Raw genomic sequence first — 21,473 nt, forward strand, 5'->3', positions numbered from 1 at the left:
TTTTTTGGTTTTTTTTAACCCCTTCAATACCGGGCAATTTTACCCCCTTCCTGCCCTGGCCATTTTTCAGGTCTCAGCGCTCTCACACTTTGAATGACAATTGCGCGGTCATACAACATTGTACCCGAACTAAAATTTTATCATTTTCTTCACACAACTATAGCTTTCTTTTGGTGGTATTTAATCACCGCTGGAGTTTTTATTTTTTGCTAAATTAACAAAAAAGGCCAAAAAGTTTGAAAAAAAAACACGTTTTTCTTTGTTTCTGTTATAAAAGTTTGCAAATAAATAATTGTTCTTCATAAATTTAGGCCGAGATGTATTCTGCTACATTTCTTTGATGAAAATAACCCAAATTAGGATGTATTATTTAGTTTGTAGGAAAGTTATAGAGTTCACAAACTATGGGATAGATCTGAGTATTGATCAATCCTGAAATACTGACAGCCAATCTAATTTCTTGAGGTCCAAGAATGTCAGGACAGGACAGATATCCCCCAAATGTCAGGACAGGACAGATATCCCCCAAATGTCAGGACAGTACAGATATCCCCCAAATGTCAGGACGGTACAGATATCCCCCAAATGTCAGGACAGTACAGATATCCCCCAAATGTCAGCACAGTACAGATATCCCCCAAATGTCAGGACGGTACAGATATCCCCCAAATGTCAGGACAGTACAGATATCCCCCAGATGTCAGGACAGTACAGATATCCTCCAAATGTCAGGACAGTACAGATATCCCCCAAATGTCAGAACAGGACAGATATCCCCCAAATGTCAGGACGGGACAGATATCCCCCAAATGTCAGGACGGTACAGATATCCCCCAAATGTCAGGACGGTACAGATATCCCCCAAATGTCAGGACGGGACAGATATCCCCCAAATGTCAGGACGGGACAGATATCCCCCAAATGTCAGGACGGTACAGATATCCCCCAAATGTCAGGACGGGACAGATATCCCCCAAATGTCAGGACGGTACAGATATCCCCCAAATGTCAGGACGGTACTGATATCCCCCAAATGTCAGGACGGTACAGATATCCCCCAAATGTCAGGACGGTACAGATATCCCCCAAATGTCAGGACGGTACAGATATCCCCCAAATGTCAGGACGGTACAGATATCCCCCAAATGTCAGGACGGTACAGATATCCCCCAAATGTCAGGACGGTACAGATATCCCCCAAATGTCAGGACGGTACAGATATCCCCCAAATGTCAGGACGGTACAGATATCCCCCAAATGTCAGGACGGTACAGATATCCCCCAAATGTCAGGACGGTACAGATATCCCCCAAATGTCAGGACGGTACAGATATCCCCCAAATGTCAGGACGGTACAGATATCCCCCAAATGTCAGGACGGTACAGATATCCCCCAAATGTCAGGACGGTACAGATATCCCCCAAATGTCAGGACGGTACAGATATCCCCCAAATGTCAGGACGGTACAGATATCCCCCAAATGTCAGGACAGGACAGATATCCCCCAAATGTCAGGACAGGACAGATATCCCCCCAATGTCAGGACAGGACAGATATCCCCCCAAATGTCAGGACAGGAATCCCCCAAATGTCGGAACAGGACAGATATCCCCCCAAATGTCAGGGCAGGACAGATATCCCCCCAAATGTCAGGGCAGGAATCCCCAAATGTCAGGGCAGGAATCCCCCAAATGTCAGGACAGGAATCCCCCAAATGTCAGGACAGGAATCCCCCAAATGTCAGGACAGATATCCCCCCAAATGTCAGGACAGTACAGATATCCCCCCAATGTCAGGACAGGACAGATATCCCCCCAATGTCAGGACAGATATCCCCCAAATGTCAGAAGAGTACACAGATCCCCCAAATGACCCCTTTTTGCAGAGTAGACAGTCTGATGTACTTCATAAGAGGCATGGCGAGTTTTTTGAAGTTGTATTTTTTTTGTCATTTTTCGGAAAATGAAAAAGTTATAAAAATTAGTTTCACTATTTTTTTTCTTTTTTTAAATACTGTCACCAGTGCAGTGCAGAGTCATCATATAACTGGCGGTGATCAGGGACACTGGTGACAGTATGAAAAAATATATATATTTTTTTTTAATTTTGTTTAAGATTTTTTTTTTCATATTTTACTATGACCAAAGTAGTACAATGTTACCATAGTAACATTGTACTACTTTGGGGAAGTGATCAGTATTTTTTTTTTTTACACAATTTGCTTATAGCAAAGAATTACTTTGCTATAAGCATTTACCTGAATGACATCGATTCATTCAGGGTTTTTTTTTTTTTTTTTGTGCTTAGCTGTGATTTGGCCACAGATAATCACATGACATGTGCATGTGATCGCTGTGACCATTCACAGCTAGGCAGTAGTATACAATGGATGGCATGAATGAAGCCATCCATTGTATACAACGGTCATGTGACCTGCTGTGATTGGTCACAGCAGGTCACATGGTACCGGCAACGGGGCCGATACTCGGATCTGTCATCGGCCGTGTCCGAGGTACACGGCCGGTGACAGATCGCGCCGCTGCACAGCTCTGCAGGAGCGCAATCTGCGCATGTGCGGGAGGACGCCATATGGCGTCCACTTGGAACGCTGATGCCATTTGCTGGCCGCCATTCGGCCATAGGGCAGGCGGCAAATGGTTAAATACCAACCCTAGGCTTAGTCCTCAGTCTTCCTTTTTTTTTTTTTTTTTTAAGGGCAAACTCCAGGCTTTGTCCTCTGCAACGTTTGTTCTAGGTTTTGTCTTTCTCATTTTATATTTAAACCCCCTTTATTTTATTTTTAGGCTGATCACAGCTTGTACAAGGTCCTCCTCTTCTTCCAGTCTTCTTCCAATGGTAGGCGCTCCTGGGGGACGTACAGTATATTAGCGGCACTATGGTGACACCTTCTGTGGGCGTTTCCTTGATGCGCTGCACACTGCACTCACTGCATCTACTCAGTCTTCTGGGTTAAATGAAGCTGGGTGTCATTCAACCCAGAAGGATGAGGACATCGTGTGGTGAAAATCGGGTACTGCAGGGGAAAGCTCTGGGAAGGTAAACATGGCAGTTTGATTTTTTTTTTTTTCCCTGCCGAGGGGGAAATTATAATTTTTATATTAAATATTTCATAATATAGAAAAAAAATTATAGTGTATTTTTAGCAAAGAACAATTTGTTAGTGAAACATTCATGTAACTTTTTTTTTTTTTTTTTAATTGGTATTTATGTGCCTTCCTGTCCCATTTTGTGTGTTGATGGGTAGATTTCCCCTCTAGCACATATGTGTTGTATACCTTAGGGCCATTGGGACCCTTGTTAGACAGCAGCCCGTGCCTGCGTGGGTTTCCTCTGGGTACTCCGGTTTCCTCCCACACTCCAAAGACATGCTGGGGGGTTAATAAATTTAAAAATTATATACTGTGTATGTATGTGTGTGTGTGTGTGTGTGTGTATATATATATATATATATATATATATATATATATATATATATATATATATAATTTTTTTAAATGTGTGTGTATATATATATGTGTGTGTGTATATATATATATATATATATATATATATATATATATATATATATATATATATATATATATATATACATATTTTAAAAAAATTATATATATATACATATTCAAAAATATTATATCTATATACACACACATTAAAAAAAAAATATATATATATATAATTTTTTTTTTTTGTATATAGATATAAAAAATTTTTTTTAATATGTGTATATATATATATGTATGTGTGTGTGTGTGTGTATATGTAATATATATGGTGTATATGTAATATATATGTTATATATATATATATATATATATATATATATATATATATATATATATATATATATATATATATATATATATATATATATATATATATATATGGGGGGGCGGGCCAGTTCAGCCCTTTCAAAAACCAATACACAAGATCCATATGCAACAACACACACACAAGAGACAGCTTTTATATTCAATACAATAAACTTTATTTAGTAGCACAATTACTTTTTTGTATTTTTTTTTTTCGTCTTCCTTACATTTTCAATAGAATGCAAAAGCAAAGCATGGAATTTTTTTTGTATTCACTTTCCTTTGTCTTCTAACAATATATATATATTTTTTTCATTTTTATTTTTTTTTTTTCATTTATTTATTTTTTTTTAATACAAAGTCTAGCAACGGTGGACTTTTGATGGAAGTGATCTGTAAATGATCAGTGCAAAATGCTGTTAGAAGTTCTAGCTTCACATTTTGTTTTTTTTTTACTTGATAACTTTTTAAGAAATCTCTCCTTTTTTTTTATTTTATATCTTTATCAATGCTGTAATTGGGGGAGATACCCGAAGATGCTAGCGGTGTGCCAACATGTAATATGGTGTAGCCGATTAACCTCAGCTCAACAAAGACCGCATCATTGGTTGCTTGGAGGGAAGAGGAAATAGTTTTCCAAAATTCCTAAATTTGTGCGTTTTTTTTTTTTTTTTTTCATTTTTATTTTTCACCTAAATTAGGCATGAAGAATTCTCTGAGAATCACACAAGTAAGCTCAACTCAGTGGTCGAAGGCAACGTCATTGGTTGCTTGGAGAGAAGAGTAAATCCTTTTCCAAAATTCCCAAATTTGTGCATCCTTATTTTTTTTTTTATTTGTTTTTTTAATATTATTTATTTATTTATTTTTTTATATTTTATTTCACCTAAATGTAGGCATGATAAATTCTCCGAATCACACAAACTATAAATCCTGATAGCACTGAGTTACTAATTGTGTGATTCTTGGCAGAAGCAGGAAGATATGAGCTGGGAATTATTTCAGGAAAAAAAAAAAAGTTTCTTACAATCTCAGAGTTACAGAATTTATTGAAAGTGGGATATTATAATTGTGCGTCAGTCAATTAAATATTCAGAAGATTAAAATACTTCCGCGGTATACCCTTAGCAATATATTATTTTCAGTTCTTTTTTTTTTTTTTACTGCTCAAAACGCATTGAACCATGTCGTGTTTTTTTTTTTTTTTTTTTTTTTTAATTTAAAAATGTATCTCCACGCGATTACAGCACTGTACAAAATATATATTTTAAATATATATTTAATATTTTCATATTTAAAAAATATCTTTTCCTCTTTTATCCACTCTTTTAATAGATCGTGTAAATTTTTTTTATTTTTTTCATATAGAAAAACCACAATTCTTTCATCTCAAGTCCAATAGCTTGGCAATAAATTAACACTAAACAGCAAGATAAACATTTAGTATATTTAATATACATATATTTATAATATATATGTACACACAGTTAACACGGTCGCCTTGGGTGCTGGGAAAGAGCTAATGGGAATCCAAAAATATTCACCATGGTTTTGGGGAAATAACACTGAACAGAATTAAGAAAAAATTTTTTTTGGGGTTGGGGGGGGGGGGGGTTTTGTAAGACTTTTAAAAATTTCACAACATAAAATAGTTTTAATTTTAAGGTCATTTTTGTTTTAAATTTTTTTTTTATATGGCTTTTTCCGTAGGCAGCGACCATATTTTTACAAAAAAAAAAAAAATTCTATCTAAGGGAAATGGCTGTTGAGACTGAAATTTTATATTCAGAATAGTTTCAAGTATTGAAGGCCACTTGTGAAAAAAAAATATTTCCACTCCATTTTTTTTTTTTTTTTAGATTGAGGCCTTTTAGGCTTGTGCTTAATGGAAATGAGGGATTTCTATAGCGCTGCTACTTTTTTGGCTTTGGACAAATATTATTCCCTGTTCATAGAGGCGATGATCATACTATGTGATACAGCAATAAAAACCTGTGCAGCATTTAAAATAACAGGCAAAGATTTAAATTTTTTAGTTCAGGTCCTGTTCGCCTTTTTTTTTAGGCAAAGATTAAAAATTTTAACTCGGGTCCTGTTTGCCTTTTTTTTCTGGCAAAAATTAAAATTTTTAGTTCAGGTCCTGTTCGCCTTTTTTTTAGGCAAAAATTTAAATTTTTAGTTCAGGTCCTGTTCGCCTTTTTTTTCAGGCAAAAATTTAAATTTTTAGTTCAGGTCCTGTTCGCCTTTTTTTTTAGGCAAAGATTAAAATTTTTAGTTCAGGTCCTATTTGCCTTTTTGGCAAAGATATTAAAATTTTTAGTTCAGGTCCTGTTCGCCTTTTTTTTAGGCAAAGATTAAAATTTTTAGTTCAGGTCCTGTTCACCTTTTTTTTTTTGGCAAAGATTAAAATTTTTATTTAAGGTCCTATTTGCCTTTTTTTTTTTGGCAAAGATTACAATTTTTAGTTCAGGTCCTGTTCACCTTTTTTTTTGGCAAAGATTACAATTTTTAGTTCAGGTCCTGTTGCCCTTTTTTTCAGGCAAAGATTAAAATTTTTAGGCAAAAATTAAAATTTTTAGTTCAGGTCCTGCTTGCCTTTTTTTTTTTGGCAAAGATTAAAATTTTTATTTAAGGTCCTGTTTGCCTTTTTTTTTTGCCAAAGATTAAAATTTTTAGTTCAGGTCCTGTTTGCCTTTTTTTTAGGCCAAGATTAAAATTTTTATTTAAGGTCCTGTTCGCCTTTTTTTCTTTTTTTTTTTTTTTCAGGCAAAGTTTAAAATTTTTAGTTCAGGTCCTGTCCACCTTCCAAACTTAAGTCTTCGCTGTTTGTTTTTTTTTTTCGTTTTTTTTTTCTTGCCATATAGGAATTAACTTGGTGATTATATATATATATATATATATATATATATATATATATATATATATATATATATATATATAAAAAAAATTTTTATACTGGTTTGTGTGTTAAAATACCTTGAGGGGCCCCTGAACCTATCTCGGTAGAAAAATTTGTAATATTTTATTTATTTTAAGCTTTAAATATTTTTGGGATGCTGTTTTGTGGGCTGCCCTGCATATTGTATATTCTTTTAAATTTGTTGATGCCACCAAAAAGTGCACTACAGTTGCGGTAGGTTTGTGCTTTGGGACAAAGGTGTACAATGCTGTGATGACCTTTAAAAGATGTCAAGGCAACTTCTGTGGTGTCGGGTTTGTACAAGACTTGTAGTCAGAATATCAAATACAATTCAGCTGTATGCGGGCACCAAGGAGTTTATTAAAGCTTCTTTTTTTTTTGTCTTTTTTTTTTTTTTTTCCAGTTAGCTGATTTTATCTTCCTTCCCTAGAAAGACTAGGAATATGGCTTACCCATTGAAAGACGGTTTACGTTCTTATCCCGGATGAGCCCCCAAGATTTTCTTTTTAAGGTCTTATCCCAGATGAGCCCCCAAGATTTTCTTTTTATGGTCTTATCCCAGATGAGCCCCCAAGATTTTCTTTTTATGGTCTTATCCAGGATGAGCCCCCAAGATTTTTTTTTCTTTTTATGGTCTTATCCCGGATGAGCCCCCAAGATTTTATTTTTAAGGTCTTATCCCGGATGAGCCCCCAAAATGTTTTTTTTACGGTCTTATCCCGGATGAGCCCCCAAGATTTTCTTTTTATGGTCTTATTCCGGATGAGCCCCCAAGATTTTTTTTTTTTGTAATGTTTATATCCCGTATGGGCCACTAAGATTTTCTTTTTACAGTCTTTTCCCGGATGAGCCCCCAAGATTTTCTTTTTAAGGTCTTATCCCGGATGAGATTTTCTTTTTAAGGTCTTATCCCGGATGAGCCCCCAAGATTTTCTTTTTAAGATCTTATCCCGGATGAGCCCCCAAGATTTTTTTTTTGTAATGTTTATATCCCGTATGGGCCCCCAAGATTTTCTTTTTAAGGTCTCATCCCGGATGAGCCCCCAAGATTTTCTTTAGGATCTTATCCCGGATGAGCCCCCAAGATTTTTTTTTATGGTGTTATCCTGGATGAGCCCCCAAAATGTTCTTTTTACGGTCTTATCCCGGATGAGCCCCCAAGATTTTCTTTTTAAGGTCTTATCCCGGATGGACTCCCAAGATTTTCTTTTTAAGGTCTTATCCAGGTTGAGCCCCCAAGATTGTTTTTTTTTTTTAAATGTTCATATCCCGGATGAGCCCCCAAGTTTTTATTTTAACAAGAAAATGGATTGACCCATTTTTTTTTTTTTTTTTTTTTTTTTTTTTTTTAGGTGAGGTGTTAGCAGAGTTATGGGGTGCCCTTCAGGACGGTAGAAGAAGTTGACCTGTCCAGGTGTATATATAAAAACAACAGTCTACAGTCTATGGGGTTGGAAGGCACAGAACAAATACACATTAGGGGCAGACCTTCATTCCTCATTTATCCCTGTCATCTATTTTTGATGAAAAGCAGGTAGTGAATACGGGTAACGTGGGTCCTAAAAAAAAAAAAATCCTAATATCCATTTTATATGCTGAATTATAGCAGCCAATATTAAAATAGCTTTTATCTGGCAAGGTAGGAAATGGAATGATTTTTTATTTTATTATATTTATTTTATTTTTTTTTTACTGTCACAGGTTAATTTTGGTTCTCTATCATCGTATTCATCCATTCTTGGATTTTATGGAGAAATCAGGAGTCTTTTTTTTTTTTTTTTTTTTTTTTTATGCAGGGGCTTGTAAGCCCATAAATGCCAGTGCAATTATGGAAAAAAAAATTCTTTTTCTTGCAGTGTGACCAACTTTGCAAGGAGAAAATTTTTTTTTAATGTTTTTAAGTCGGTCATACCATTAAAAAAAAAAAAAAAAAAAAAAAAAATGTATAAACTCTACTTCCAAGGAATACCTAACTTTGACATAACACCCATAGTTTCATATGCTTGTCTTGAAAATTAAATTGATTTTTTTTTTTTTTTTTTTTAGAATAAAATCTGTAAAAAAAAAAAAAAATTTGAATTTTTCTACTGCTTAGGTCATGTGCTAATTTAAAGATCATGTCTTTGTTAATTTAGTAAAGAAGGCGATGATACGGGTAAAAATCTGCTTCAAGAGCACCATAGGTCTCATGGCTGAGGGAAAAAAAAAAAGGTGCAAGTAATTATTATAATTGATCAGTTTGGACGATAATCTTAGTGTCCTTATTTTTAGTTTAGCGTAGGGAGCCATTTTTGCGCCGTAGGGTCATTAGTCTAGAACAGCCTTTCTCAACTTTTTTTTTTTTTAACTTCAGGAGAACCCTTAAAATAATTTTCAGGTCTCACAGAACCTCTGCTAAAATTAAATAGTAGGAAGAATGGCCCTCTTAGTGGTGACCATGAGGACCACAAAAAAGAATTATTGGTTATGGACCCAGAGCTATGTGGGCACCGTCAGACAAAAGGTCAATCAGCCACAGCTCAAAGGGAATCCTCTGGAGTAGTGTTTCCCAACCTTTTTGAACCCTTGAAATAACTTTCCATTCTCGGGGGAACCCCTGCTAAAAATACCTGCATCTACTACTCCTGATACGTGTGATAATCGGTGACAAAAGATCAGTGGTGTTAGTGGGAACTTATCTGAGGGGCAAAAGTGCTCCTTGCTCAAGGAACCCCTAGCAACCTCTGGAGGAACCCTAGTTGAGAAACCCTACTGTGGTGGGGGAACTCTTGGTGAGAAACCCTACTGTGGGGGAACTCTGGTTGAGAAACACTACTGTGGGGGAATCCTGGTTGAAAAACCCTACTGTGGGGGAACTCTGGTTGAGAAACCCTACTGTGGGGGAACCCTGGTTGAGAAACCCTACTGTGGGGGAACCCTGGTTGAGAAACCCTACTGTGGGGGAACCCTGGTTGAGAAACCCTACTGTGGGGGAACTATGGTTGAGAAACCCTACTGTGGGGGAACCCTGGTTGAGAAACCCTACTGTGGTGGAGGAAGCCTGGTTGAGAAACCCTACTGTGGTGGGGGAACCCTGGTTGAAAAACCCTACTGTGGGGGAACCCTGGTTGAGAAACCCTACTGTCCAGGAACCCTAGTTGAGAAACCCTACTCTGGATGAACCCTAATTGAGAAAATCTACTGTGGAGGAACCCTAGTTGACAAGCTGTACTGTGGGGGAACCCTAGTTGAGAAACCCTACTGTGGGGGAACCCTACTTGAGAAACCCTACTGTGGGGGAACCCTAGTTGAGAAACCCTACTGTGGGGGAACCCTAGTTGAGAAACCCTACTGTGGGGGAACCCTACTTGAGAAACCCTACTGTGGGGGAACCCTAGTTCAGAAATCCTACTGTGGGGGAACCCTAGTTCAGAAATCCTACTGTGGGGGAACCCTAGTTCAGAAATCCTACTGTGGGGGAACCCTAGTTGAGAAACCCTACTGTGGGGGAACCCTAGTTCAGAAATCCTACTGTGGGGGAACCCTAGTTGAGAAACCCTACTGTGGGGGAACCCTACTTGAGAAACCCTACTGTGGGGGAACCCTAGTTCAGAAATCCTACTGTGGGGGAACCCTAGTTGAGAAACTACTGTGGGGGAACCCTGGTTGAGAAACCCTACTGTTGGGAAACCCTGGTTGAGAAACCCTACTGTGTGGGAACTCTGGTTGAGGAACTCTACTGTTGGGGGAACCCTGGTTGAGAAACCCTACTCTGGAGGAACCCTGGTTGAGAAACCCTACTCTGGAGGAACCCTGGTTGCAAAACCCTACTCTGGAGGAACCCTGGTTGAGAAACCCTACTGTGGAGGAACCCTAATTGAGAAACTCTACTGTGGAGGAACCCTGGTTGAGAAAACCTACTCTGGAGGAACCCTGGTTGAGAATGGCTGGTCTAGAATATCATTGGTAATGCCCTCCATATTTTCTCCAGGTCAGCAGTTCACTAAGTAGTAGATGACCATGAGCTGGTTTGTGGCCAGTGAACTCCCGCGACATGCAATGCTCAACGACTTATCAACCAGGCTGAGAACGACCTTCACGAAAACCAGTACCCATGGCAACATCGAAGCTTCCATTGCCGATCTCCTGAAAAGGTGGGCAGTCTTGATGTTTTGACCCTCTCCGTACATTGTTGACCTGGAACACATTTTCAGAGCAGGCTTCCTTTTTACAAACCAAAGTCTGCGATTCCTCCTGGCGGGGACTCCCTTTAATCCATAGCAACAAAAAACAAAATGGCTCCACCCCCCGGCGGGAGACGAATTTCCCCCTCTTCATGTAACATACCGTAAGATCGGGATTGAACGGTTTTAGTCTCTTGGCGGAGGAACAGCGGATCCAGGCAGTGGGAAACGACAATATTTAAAATTATACAAAAAAAATAAAAAATCATAATACAAAACGTAACGAACACAACATGAAGAACGCCATCGGCTCCCTCCCAGCAGTTTGAAAATAAAAAAATAAATAAATCATTGATCGTACAGAAATGTGTTTTTCTTCCTGTGGCCCTTGGCATACTGAGCGATCGCACAAAACAATGGGAGTGGGTGATGGGCTCCACACTGAACAATACGCAATCCTTCGCTTTCCCGTGTTTTTGTTTTGTTTTTCTTTCCTCCCCTGTGTTGGCCGCGAGCGCCTGTCGCCGCTCCTGGTGCCTCCTTCCAATCAATGCTGCTTGTGTTCGCAGGAGTCTTCTGCTGATTCACCATGGATCATACAAACAAGGAGGGGGGGCGCCCAGGGTCCCGTACTGAGGCTTCATCGACGCCCCGCACCTCGCAGGACGTCCAATAGGGACCAAGTCACTGCAACAGGTGTAATGCAGGCTGAGATTGAAGGAGGGGGGGGGAGGGGCTGAACAATGGTATAGATCGGGGGTCGCCGAACTTTCTATACAAAGGACAAGTTTACTGTCCTTCAGACTTTGGGGGTAGAGAATGTCTCGGCATCTGTCGGAGAGGAATTGTGAACCATCGTTGGTGTTACTGGGGAATTGTGCTGTGCCATTGGGAGGTATTGTGCCCCATCATTGGTGTCATTGGGAGGAATTGTGCCCCACTGGTGTCATTGGGTAATTGTACCCCATTGGTGCCATTGGGAGGAATTGTGCCCCATCGTTGGTGTCACTGGGGAATTGTGCTGTGTCATTGGGAGGTATTGTGCCCCGTCATTGGGAGGAATTGTGCCCCATCGTTGGTGTCATTGGGAGGAATTGTGCCCCATCGTTGGTGTCATTGGGAGGAATTGTGCCCCGTCATTAGGAGGAATTGTGCCCCACCCTTGGTGTCATTGGGAGGAATTGTGTCCCATCATTGGTGTCACTGGGGAATTTTGCTGTGTCATTGGGAGGAATTGTGCCCCATTGGTGTCATTGGGGAATTGTACCTTATCGTTGGTGTCACTGGGGAATTTTGCTGTGTCATTGGGAAGAATTGTGCCCCATCATTGGTGTCATTGGCTGTGCCCATTATGAGGGGTTCCCCCATCCCTGTGCTGAGTTCCCGGGTCTGTACACCCGCTGTGCCCATTATGAGGAGTTCCCGCCATCCCTGTGCTGAGTTCCCGGGTCTGTACACCCGCTGTGCCCATTATGAGGGGTTCACACCATCCCTGTGCCGCGTTCCCGGGTCTGTAAGCCCGCTGTGCCCAATATGAGGGGTTCCCACCATCTCTTCTGGATTTTTTTTCTTTATTTTACATTGTGGAGAATGTAGTCGGATGAACTGGAACCCCCAAGCCTCCCAGGTGGACAGTTGAGTTCTGGCAAGGATCTCCCTCAGTTGGAGCATCCAAGGGCTGGCTCGGCCCAACACTCTCCACCTGTAAGTAACTGGTCACTGTTGAGTAGTCTAAGGCCGGCCATACACAGGTCAAAATTCGACCGATTTTTCGTCTGAAAATCAGACCTAAGAATAATCGGTTGATTTTTCGCTCTGTTAGTGGGGTCATTGGCACCGGCCGAATTTTGTGGTTCCTCCCCTTTATGACTCGGTTGGCCGATTTTTGAAATCAAACGACTTTTAGATTTTCTGACAAAAAATTGTTCGGAATTCGACCCATGTATGGCCTGCATAACCCTTTACTTAGAGGGGCAGTAGAAGTCATCTTTTCTTAGAGATGTAATAATAAAGGGACGAAACCTTTAGGGGCACTCAACATTTTCCAACGAATCATTCTGATTTTAACAGCTGCAAATGATACAATGGCTGAGAACAATCAACCGGCCAAGGCCACCAATCGGAACCATCAGTCCAATGCTTGCACCACCCGCACTGCGCCTTGGCATTTGTTACATTTTTACAATTCTATTTTTTTTTTTTTTAACTTCCTGTCATATGGTGACAACCTATCCCAATAGTGCTCCGGTGTTGTCACCTTGTCATATATTCCTCTGTTGGACAACAGGTGGTCACACCAATGCATATTGAACAGATATGGTCCATGGTAGTCATTATCAGGAAGCCGGTCCCGAAAATTCGATGTAGAGCAAGCGTGTGCTCAGTAGACCGGAAATAGCTGAAGAAGACCAGAAGGTTAGAAAAGGATTTAAAAAAAAAAAAAGGCAACTTTTTTGACAAACAATAAAAAAATTGGGGGACAAAACAAGCCGACGACCCCGGTCATCCAATAGGGAGGGTCTTTGGCTTTTCCTGCCTCTGTCGCCTCTCATATAAAAATTGTAATACTTCCTTTTTTTTTTTTTTTTTAAATGTATTTTTTTTATTTTCTGCATTTCCTTTGACAAAAAATAAAAAATGGCGGACAAAACAAGCTGACGACCCCGGTCATCCAATAGGGAGGGACTTTCGCTTTTCGTGCCTGTCGCCTCTCATAAAAAAAAAAAGGCAGGAAAAGCAAAAGACCCTCCCTATTGGATGACCGGGGTTGTCGGCTTGTTTTGTCCGCAATTTTTTATTTTTTGTCAAAGGAAATGCAGAAAATAAAAAAAAAAATACATAAAAAAAAAAAAAAAAAAGGAAGTAATACAATTTTTATATGAGAGGCGACAGAGGCAAGAAAAGTGAAAGACCCTCCCTATTGGATGACCGGGGTCGTCGGCTTGTTTTGTCCGCAATTTTTTATTTTTTGTCAAAGGAAATGCAGAATAAAAAAAGAAATATTACAATTTTTTTTATGTTCTGCATTTCCTTGTAATTGCACAACCCTCTTGGTAATCCTCATAAGAGCCCTGCAATTAAATGTTTCGCAAAGCAAAGAGCAGCTTCCCCTTCAGATTGTTAATTGCCGCATATTTACTCCAAATAAAGATGGTTATTAGTTTTGTCATTTTAATTCGGAGGGATGCAATTAAAAATATATCCGACGTAATCTGCGTTCTGGCCTATCTGTGCGTTGGGGACCGGGAAGCGGCGTCCAATCGCCATCGTATTACCGTTTAATACTCGGCTCGGGTGTTGCTGATTGCATCCTCACCTTTTACAGCCTAACTTGTTTTATTTTTAATAATCTTTTTTTATGCTAATCAGATCTGTAAAGTGTCAGTTTGTTTTTTATAAAGGTTCACATGTGAAATATATATATATATATAGAGAGAGAGAGAGATATGTATGTATAGAGAGAGAGAGAGATATGTATGTATAGAGAGAGAGAGATGTATGTATGTATAGAGAGAGAGAGATGTATGTATGTATAGAGAGAGAGAGACATGTATGTATAGAGAGAGAGAGATATGTATGTATAGAGAGAGAGATGTATAGAGAAAGAGAGATGTATGTATAGAGAGAGAGATGTATGTATAGAGAGAGAGATGTATAGAGAGAGAGAGATATGTATGTATAGAGAGAGAGATGTATAGAGAGGGAGATGTATAGAGAGAGAGAGATGTATAGAGAGGTGTGTATGTATATATATATAGAGAGAGAGAGAGAGAGATGTATGTATAGAGAGAGAGAGATGTATGGAGAGAGAGAGAGAGATGTATGTATATATATATATAGAGAGAGAGATGTATATGTATATATATATATAGAGAGAGAGAGAGATGTATGTATAGAGAGAGAGAGAGAGAGAGAGAGATATGTATGTATAGAGAGAGAGAGAGAGAGAGAGATATGTATAGAGAGAGAGAGAGAGAGAGAGAGAGAGGTGTGTGTATGTATATATATAGAGAGAGAGGTGTGTGTATGTATACAGTTGTGTCCAAAATTATTCAACCCCCACTGAAATTGAGTGTTTTGGCCAGTTTGACATTGCTTTTGATCATTCAGTCATCTTGCTTACATTTACATTAAAGAGGCACTTGTAGGTCAGACAAATATAACATAACAGTTATAATGAAATAACCACAAATGTCTTTTCTGTGCTCACAGCATTATCAGTTTTATTCAACCCCCAAGTGACATTCAATCTTAGTACTTAGTACAGCATCCTTTTACAGTTATAACAGCTTTTAAACGTGAAGCATAGCTTGACACAAGTGTCTTGCAGCGATCTACGGGTATCTTCGCCCATTCTTCATGGGCAAAGGCCTCCAGTTCAGTCACATTCTTAGGCTTGCGCACTGCAACTGCTTTCTTTAAGTCCCACCAGAGGTTCTCAATCGGATTTAAGTCTGGTGACTGCGATGGCCACTCCAAAATGTTCCAGCCTTTCCTCTGCAACCATGCTCTAGTGGACTTGGAGGTATGCTTGGGATCATTGTCCTGTTGAAAGGTCCAACGTCTCCCAAGCCTCAGGTGTGTGACGGACTGCATCACGTTTCCATCCAATATCTCCTGGTACTGAAGAGAATTCATGGTACCTTGCACACGCTGAAGCTTCCCTGTACCTGCAGAAGCAAAACAGCCCCAAAGCATGATTGACCCTCCACCATGCTTCACAGTAGGCAAGGTGTTCTTTTCATCATAGGCCTTGTTCTTCCTCCTCCAAACATAGCGTTGATCCATGGGCCCAAACAGTTCTAATTTTGTTTCATCAGTCCACAGAACACTATCCCACAACTTTTGTGGTTTGTCCACATGGCTTTTGGCATACTGCAGTCGACTCTTCTTATTCTTTGGAGACAGCAAGGGGGTACGCCTGGGAGTTCTGGCACGGAGGCCTTCATTACGCAGTGTGCGTCTTATTGTCTGGGCTGAAACTTCTGTACCCACATCTGACAAATCTTTTCTCAGTTCCTCAGCAGTCACACGGGGACTTCTCTCCACTCTACGCTTCAGGTAGCGCACAGCAGTCGAAGTCAGCATCTTCTTTCTGCCACGACCAGGTAGCGTTTCAACAGTGCCCTTTGCCTTGAATTTGCGAATGATGCTTCCTAAGGTGTCTCTTGGTATGTTTAACATCTTTGCAATCTTCTTATAGCCATTGCCCTTCCTGTGAAGAGAAATCACCTCTTCTCTTGTCTTCCTGGACCATTCTCTTGCCTTCACCATGTTTGTAACCACACCAGTAAATGTCTAGAAGGAGCTGAGTATCACAGTCATTTTAAAGCTGCCTAATTGGTGCTTATTATGCTTGATTGCTGCTCGGTGACATCCACAGGTGTTTTCAATACCTGATGGAAAGCACCTGTATGAACCTCTGTTCTTCAGAGTGGTAGTCTTTAAGGGGTTGAATAATTGTGGCAATGAAGAAACCACATAAGAACCATTTACTACTGTATTACATAAACAATTGATGTCATTTTAGTTGCATTTGGGTAGTTACAACGTCCTTGTAGGATTTGATTCTGAATACAATTCCAAATGTACACTATAGTCCCTAAACCCCTTTACAGCATTGGGGGTTGAATAATTTTGGACACAACTGTATATATAGAGAGAGATGTGTATGTGTATATATATATATAGAGAGAGAGAGAGAGAGAGAGAGGTGTGTATGTATAGAGAGAGAGAGAGAGAGAGAGAGAGAGAGATGTGTATGTATAGAGAGAGAGAGGGAGAGAGATGTGTATGTATAGAGAGAGAGAGGGAGAGAGATGTGTATGTATAGAGAGAGAGAGAGATATGTATATATAGAGAGAGAGAGATGTGTATGTATATAGAGAGAGAGAGAGGGGGAGAGAGAGAGATGTGTATATATATATATATAGAGAGAGAGAGAGAGATATGTATGTATAGAGAGAGAGATATGTATGTATATATATAGAGAGAGAGAATATATAGAGGGAGATATATATAAAATCTACAATATACATACACACTGTATATTTAACTTTTTCAGAGAAAAATAAATATAAAGTGTTTATATAATATTTTTACTATTTTCTAAAGCCGTCAAAATACATTTATAAAAATGTATTGATGACATTTCTAGGATTTTCATATATATTTTATATTTTTATTGAAAAAACTTTTTTTTTTACTTCTAAAAAAAATAAAAATATATTAATATAGAAATGTATTTGATGATACTGACGACATTTCTAGAAAATATATAAATATAACTATATCAACATTTTTTAATATATTTTTATTTTTAAAAAAGTAATTTTTTTTTACTACTTTCAAAAAAACAAAAAGTAAAATATTGACATTTCTATTTTTGCATAAATATCTGTGTTTATTTATATATATATATAATGTGTATGTGTACACACACACGGCAACAGACTAAAATCCCCTATTGGTGGGAACTTCCTATTGTAACTTGCAAATATATTGATGTTCAGTCCAAATTTTAACATTCGGTTTCTGTTCTTTACCGCCCCCCCGCACCCCATTCCTCAGTTACTTTCCATTAGCCACTTCAATGGCCAATGCCCTCCCAATCCCCTATAGAATCTTTGTATTCGATGTCATGTTGCCTTTGTGTTTTTAGGACGTGCATAGAGATACCAGATGACCGATCGTCACTCTAACCAGCCCATTGAGTTCAATGTATAAGATGGCCTCAGTTGGCTACTCTGACCATGCCCCTGATACGTTTCACCCCGCCCACCAGTGCTTGAACACAGAGGAGGAAGAGTGAGCAAAGAGGACGACCTAGAGATCCGGTGAACGAATTTACATCACCAGCCGTGATGAAGGCAAATGTGAACCGGTGTGTGGTTGACTGTGCAGGAAAATGAAAAATGTAATTGAAACGCGTAGAGATGCGTTTCCATCTAATTTTTTTTCCCCAATGGAAAACATCAGCCAGAACACTGCTAACCGTTCTAAATCCTGTGTTATTATCGAACATTACAGTTCCGGCTCCAGCCATTCAAATTATCTCCAGGAAAAGAACCAAAATCCAGACGTTCTAGAACTCACAGGCTGACTTGATGGACCACTCAGTCTTTTTTAGCCGTCTCTTTTCTGTTTCAAAAAAATTACTTTTCTGGGACTGTTTTTTTTTTTTTTTTGTTTGGATGAGCTTTCTTGAAGTTCTGGCCTCAAGAAAGTCGACCCACCTCTGAAGAAGTTCCGTGTTCTGGACAACAACTAGCTACTGCACATGATGCAATTCCAATGCCTTGGACAACAACATGGCACCTGTCTGCACATTGCCTGAGCCTATACTGAGCTCCTCTTAATAGAAAAAAAAAAGAGGCTTCATCTTGACCTCCACCCATGGAATGACCCACCATAGCAGGTTGCACCCAATAGGGTGACTCTGCCTATCCACATACCACCTTTTGACCAAAAAAAGTATTCTGATCCACCAATCGTGTGATGGGTACAAAAAAAAAAAAGTGCACGATAGGGTTTCTGGAGAGCATATCTTGCTGCTCTGGTGGACATCAAGATACCCGCACTGACGTAAGATGCATTTTTCATTGAGGTGGCATCTCTTGTGGCTTTGGGCCAAAAATGACCCACCATTGGTTCTTCGATGGTTAATTCCGGTGGGATGGCGGTGTGTTTATATTATGTTGAAATACAGACAAGAATCTACTTGCGGAGTTTCACGCTCGTCTGAGCGGAATGTTCTTCATTCCTGGCTTTCTGAGAAGTGCAACTGGGAATGGAGGTGGAGCCGTGATGTGGAAAACGCTGGATGTTGGAGCTTCACGTCCCAGCGTGCCTCATGAAGACCTGTTGTTGGACACGGAATGTGAAGACACTGCCTGGCGTAGCAATTGTTTCCTTCCACAAAGAGAACCGGTCACAGCCCAGCTTAGGCGGGACTCTCAGTATTCAGTGTTACATTATTAGAAACCAGAAGCTTCCTCGGGTACAATGTGTGGCTTGGTTGAGTTTATTCATCTGAGCCTGGCTCCCAAGCTTGAGTGTCGGGGGGGTCAAGCTATGGCCCTTGGCAAGCGCCTAAACTTCCTGGTTTTGGGAGGAACTGGCGTAGTAAAGTAACCTTGCTTTAACTGGACTGCCACTTTACTGAACTGCCACTTTTACCATACTGGCGCTTTAACCGTGCTGCCACTTTACCCTCCTGTTGCTTTAACCGGACTGCCACTTTACCCTCCTGGCGCTTTAACTGGACTGCCGCTTTACCGGACTGCCACTTTACCCTCCTGGCACTTTTACCCTCTTTGTGCTTCAACCATGCTGCCACCTTTACCCTACTGACGCTTTAACCGTGCTGCCACTTTTACCCTCCTGGCGCTTTAACCGTGCTGCCACTTCAACCTTACTGGAACTTTAACTGTGCTGCCACTTCAACCCTACTGACTGGCACTTTAACTGTGCTACCACTTTACCCTTACTGGCACTTTAACCGTGGTGCCAATTCAACCCTATTGACTGGCGCTCAAACTGTGCTGCCACTTCAACCCTATTGACTGGCGCTTAAACTGTGCTGCCATTTTAATCCTACTGACTGGCACTTAAACAATGTTGCCGCTTCAACCCTCCTGACTAGTGCTTTAACCGTGGTGCTACTTCAACCCTACTGACTCTTAAACCAAGCTGCCACTTTAACCCTAGTGGCGCTTAAACCGTGCTACCACTTCAACCCTACTGGTGCTTTAACTGTACCGTCAGTTCAACCATACTGCCACTTTAATTGTACTGCCACTTCAACCCTACTGACTCTTAAACCGTGCTGCCACTTTAACCAAAGTGGTGCTTTAACTGTACTGTCACTTCAACCATCCTGCCACTTTAACTGTACTGCCTCTTTAACCATTGCAATACCTTGCAGTATTCAAAGACTTCCTGTTGGCATCCTGACCCTTGCAGCTGTACAGCCTGCTCACGTTGCACCCTCATTATTTCATATTGTTCATCCAGCTGCTGACGCCGCCTGCCCATCCGAGGATTTTCTCAATGAACATTCTACTGCGGTAATACGAAAAACGGAAGCCAGGCTCTCTATCTCTGCTCCCGAAAAATTGGAGCTGAATTTTAATGCTCCATGTGCCATCCGATTCAGCTACAGTAATGTCATCTCCGTCCTCGTGGCCGTGCAGGCCAGGGTCAGGGTGCCTCCGATTTCTAGGGAGCGTTCCAGATGTTGAACGTTCTCCCCGCCAATGCAGGTGGTATGGGGGTTACAGATATTCCTGTACCAGGCATGGGCCCGTCTGTGCGGTGCAGTGGGGGTAGGGGCCCCATAATTTCTTATGGTGGCCCTACACATAGCGATTTAAATTCCATCCACTTTCAACTCGGTTTCAATTGCTGATGGCCTTGAAAGCAGTAAGGCAGCCGACGGTTACTCTTTTCAACCAACAGGCAAGCTTGGATCGACTTTTGCCAACTCAACTGGGTTTAACAGATTAAAGGAATAATTGGGATAGAATGGAAATCGGCAAATCTCATCAACCAGTCTATTAGAAAGTAATTGGATTTTCAATCATGTTGAGTTTGGGTTCCTTCAACTCGGCTGGCCGCGGTCTACCACATATTGATTTATTTGATTTTTTTTGTTGAATTTGTTGGATGATCGGATTGGGATTGAATGATCGGATTGGGATTGAATGATCGGATGGACCAGCATTGTAGTTAAACTCTTATCAGCAGCAGCCATGAAGTCAAAAGCGGTTGGTGGTGTTCCTCTGCCCGCTGGAGACCATTGAATTGCCTTCTGCTTGGTCCAGGTCACACCCCAGCAGCTGAGCGCCTACTTTCAACTGCAGTAAACTTTAATGTGGGTATGTCCGCTTTTCAATCAAACTACGTCCCAGGCGTGACCACAGGCACGGCCAATGCAGACCAGAGTCGCAGGTTCGTGGGCATTACTGAGAACAAGCCTGGAGGATTCTGGAACGTGGTTTTGCTTCACAACAGCACATCCATAGCTGATACATTTGCCCTCCCTGGTTCATCCTTAGCATTCGGGAACTCGGCCACTGCCCGAGGGCCCGGGGTCAGTAGGGGGCCCCATGAGATGCCTCTGGTACCTTTCATATGCTTTTTTTGGTGTGGTTTGAGTGTGGACGAGGACACGGGCCCCATGATCCCCTATTGCCCGGGGGCCCCATGAGTTGTCGGTCCACCCCTGTACTTACCCCCCCCCCCTCGTTATGCTCATTAAACCTTAACATGTTCATTACATACCTCATTTTAGAGCCAGTGATGGCACTGGGTCTCTGTGCTGATCAATGTCATAGAGACAGATCATGGTTGGTGGGAGGGGCCCAGCTTCCTAAAAAAGCATCACAGAACTTTGCCTCAGTGCTCCTCTCAAGAGCCCTGATGCAAGCAGTGGGATGAGTTTTCTTTTAAATTTTAAAACTCAATGAGTGTGCATCAATCTGGAGGAGTGGGAATTCCATATCAGAATTAATTTGCATGTATACCGCCCACATGTGATGCTAAGCCCCCCCATG

This window comes from Staurois parvus, unplaced genomic scaffold (assembly GCF_062004578.1).
Source record: "Staurois parvus isolate SC_StPar_1 unplaced genomic scaffold, SC_StPar_1.0 ptg002489l, whole genome shotgun sequence".
Classification (NCBI taxonomy): domain Eukaryota; kingdom Metazoa; phylum Chordata; class Amphibia; order Anura; family Ranidae; genus Staurois; species Staurois parvus.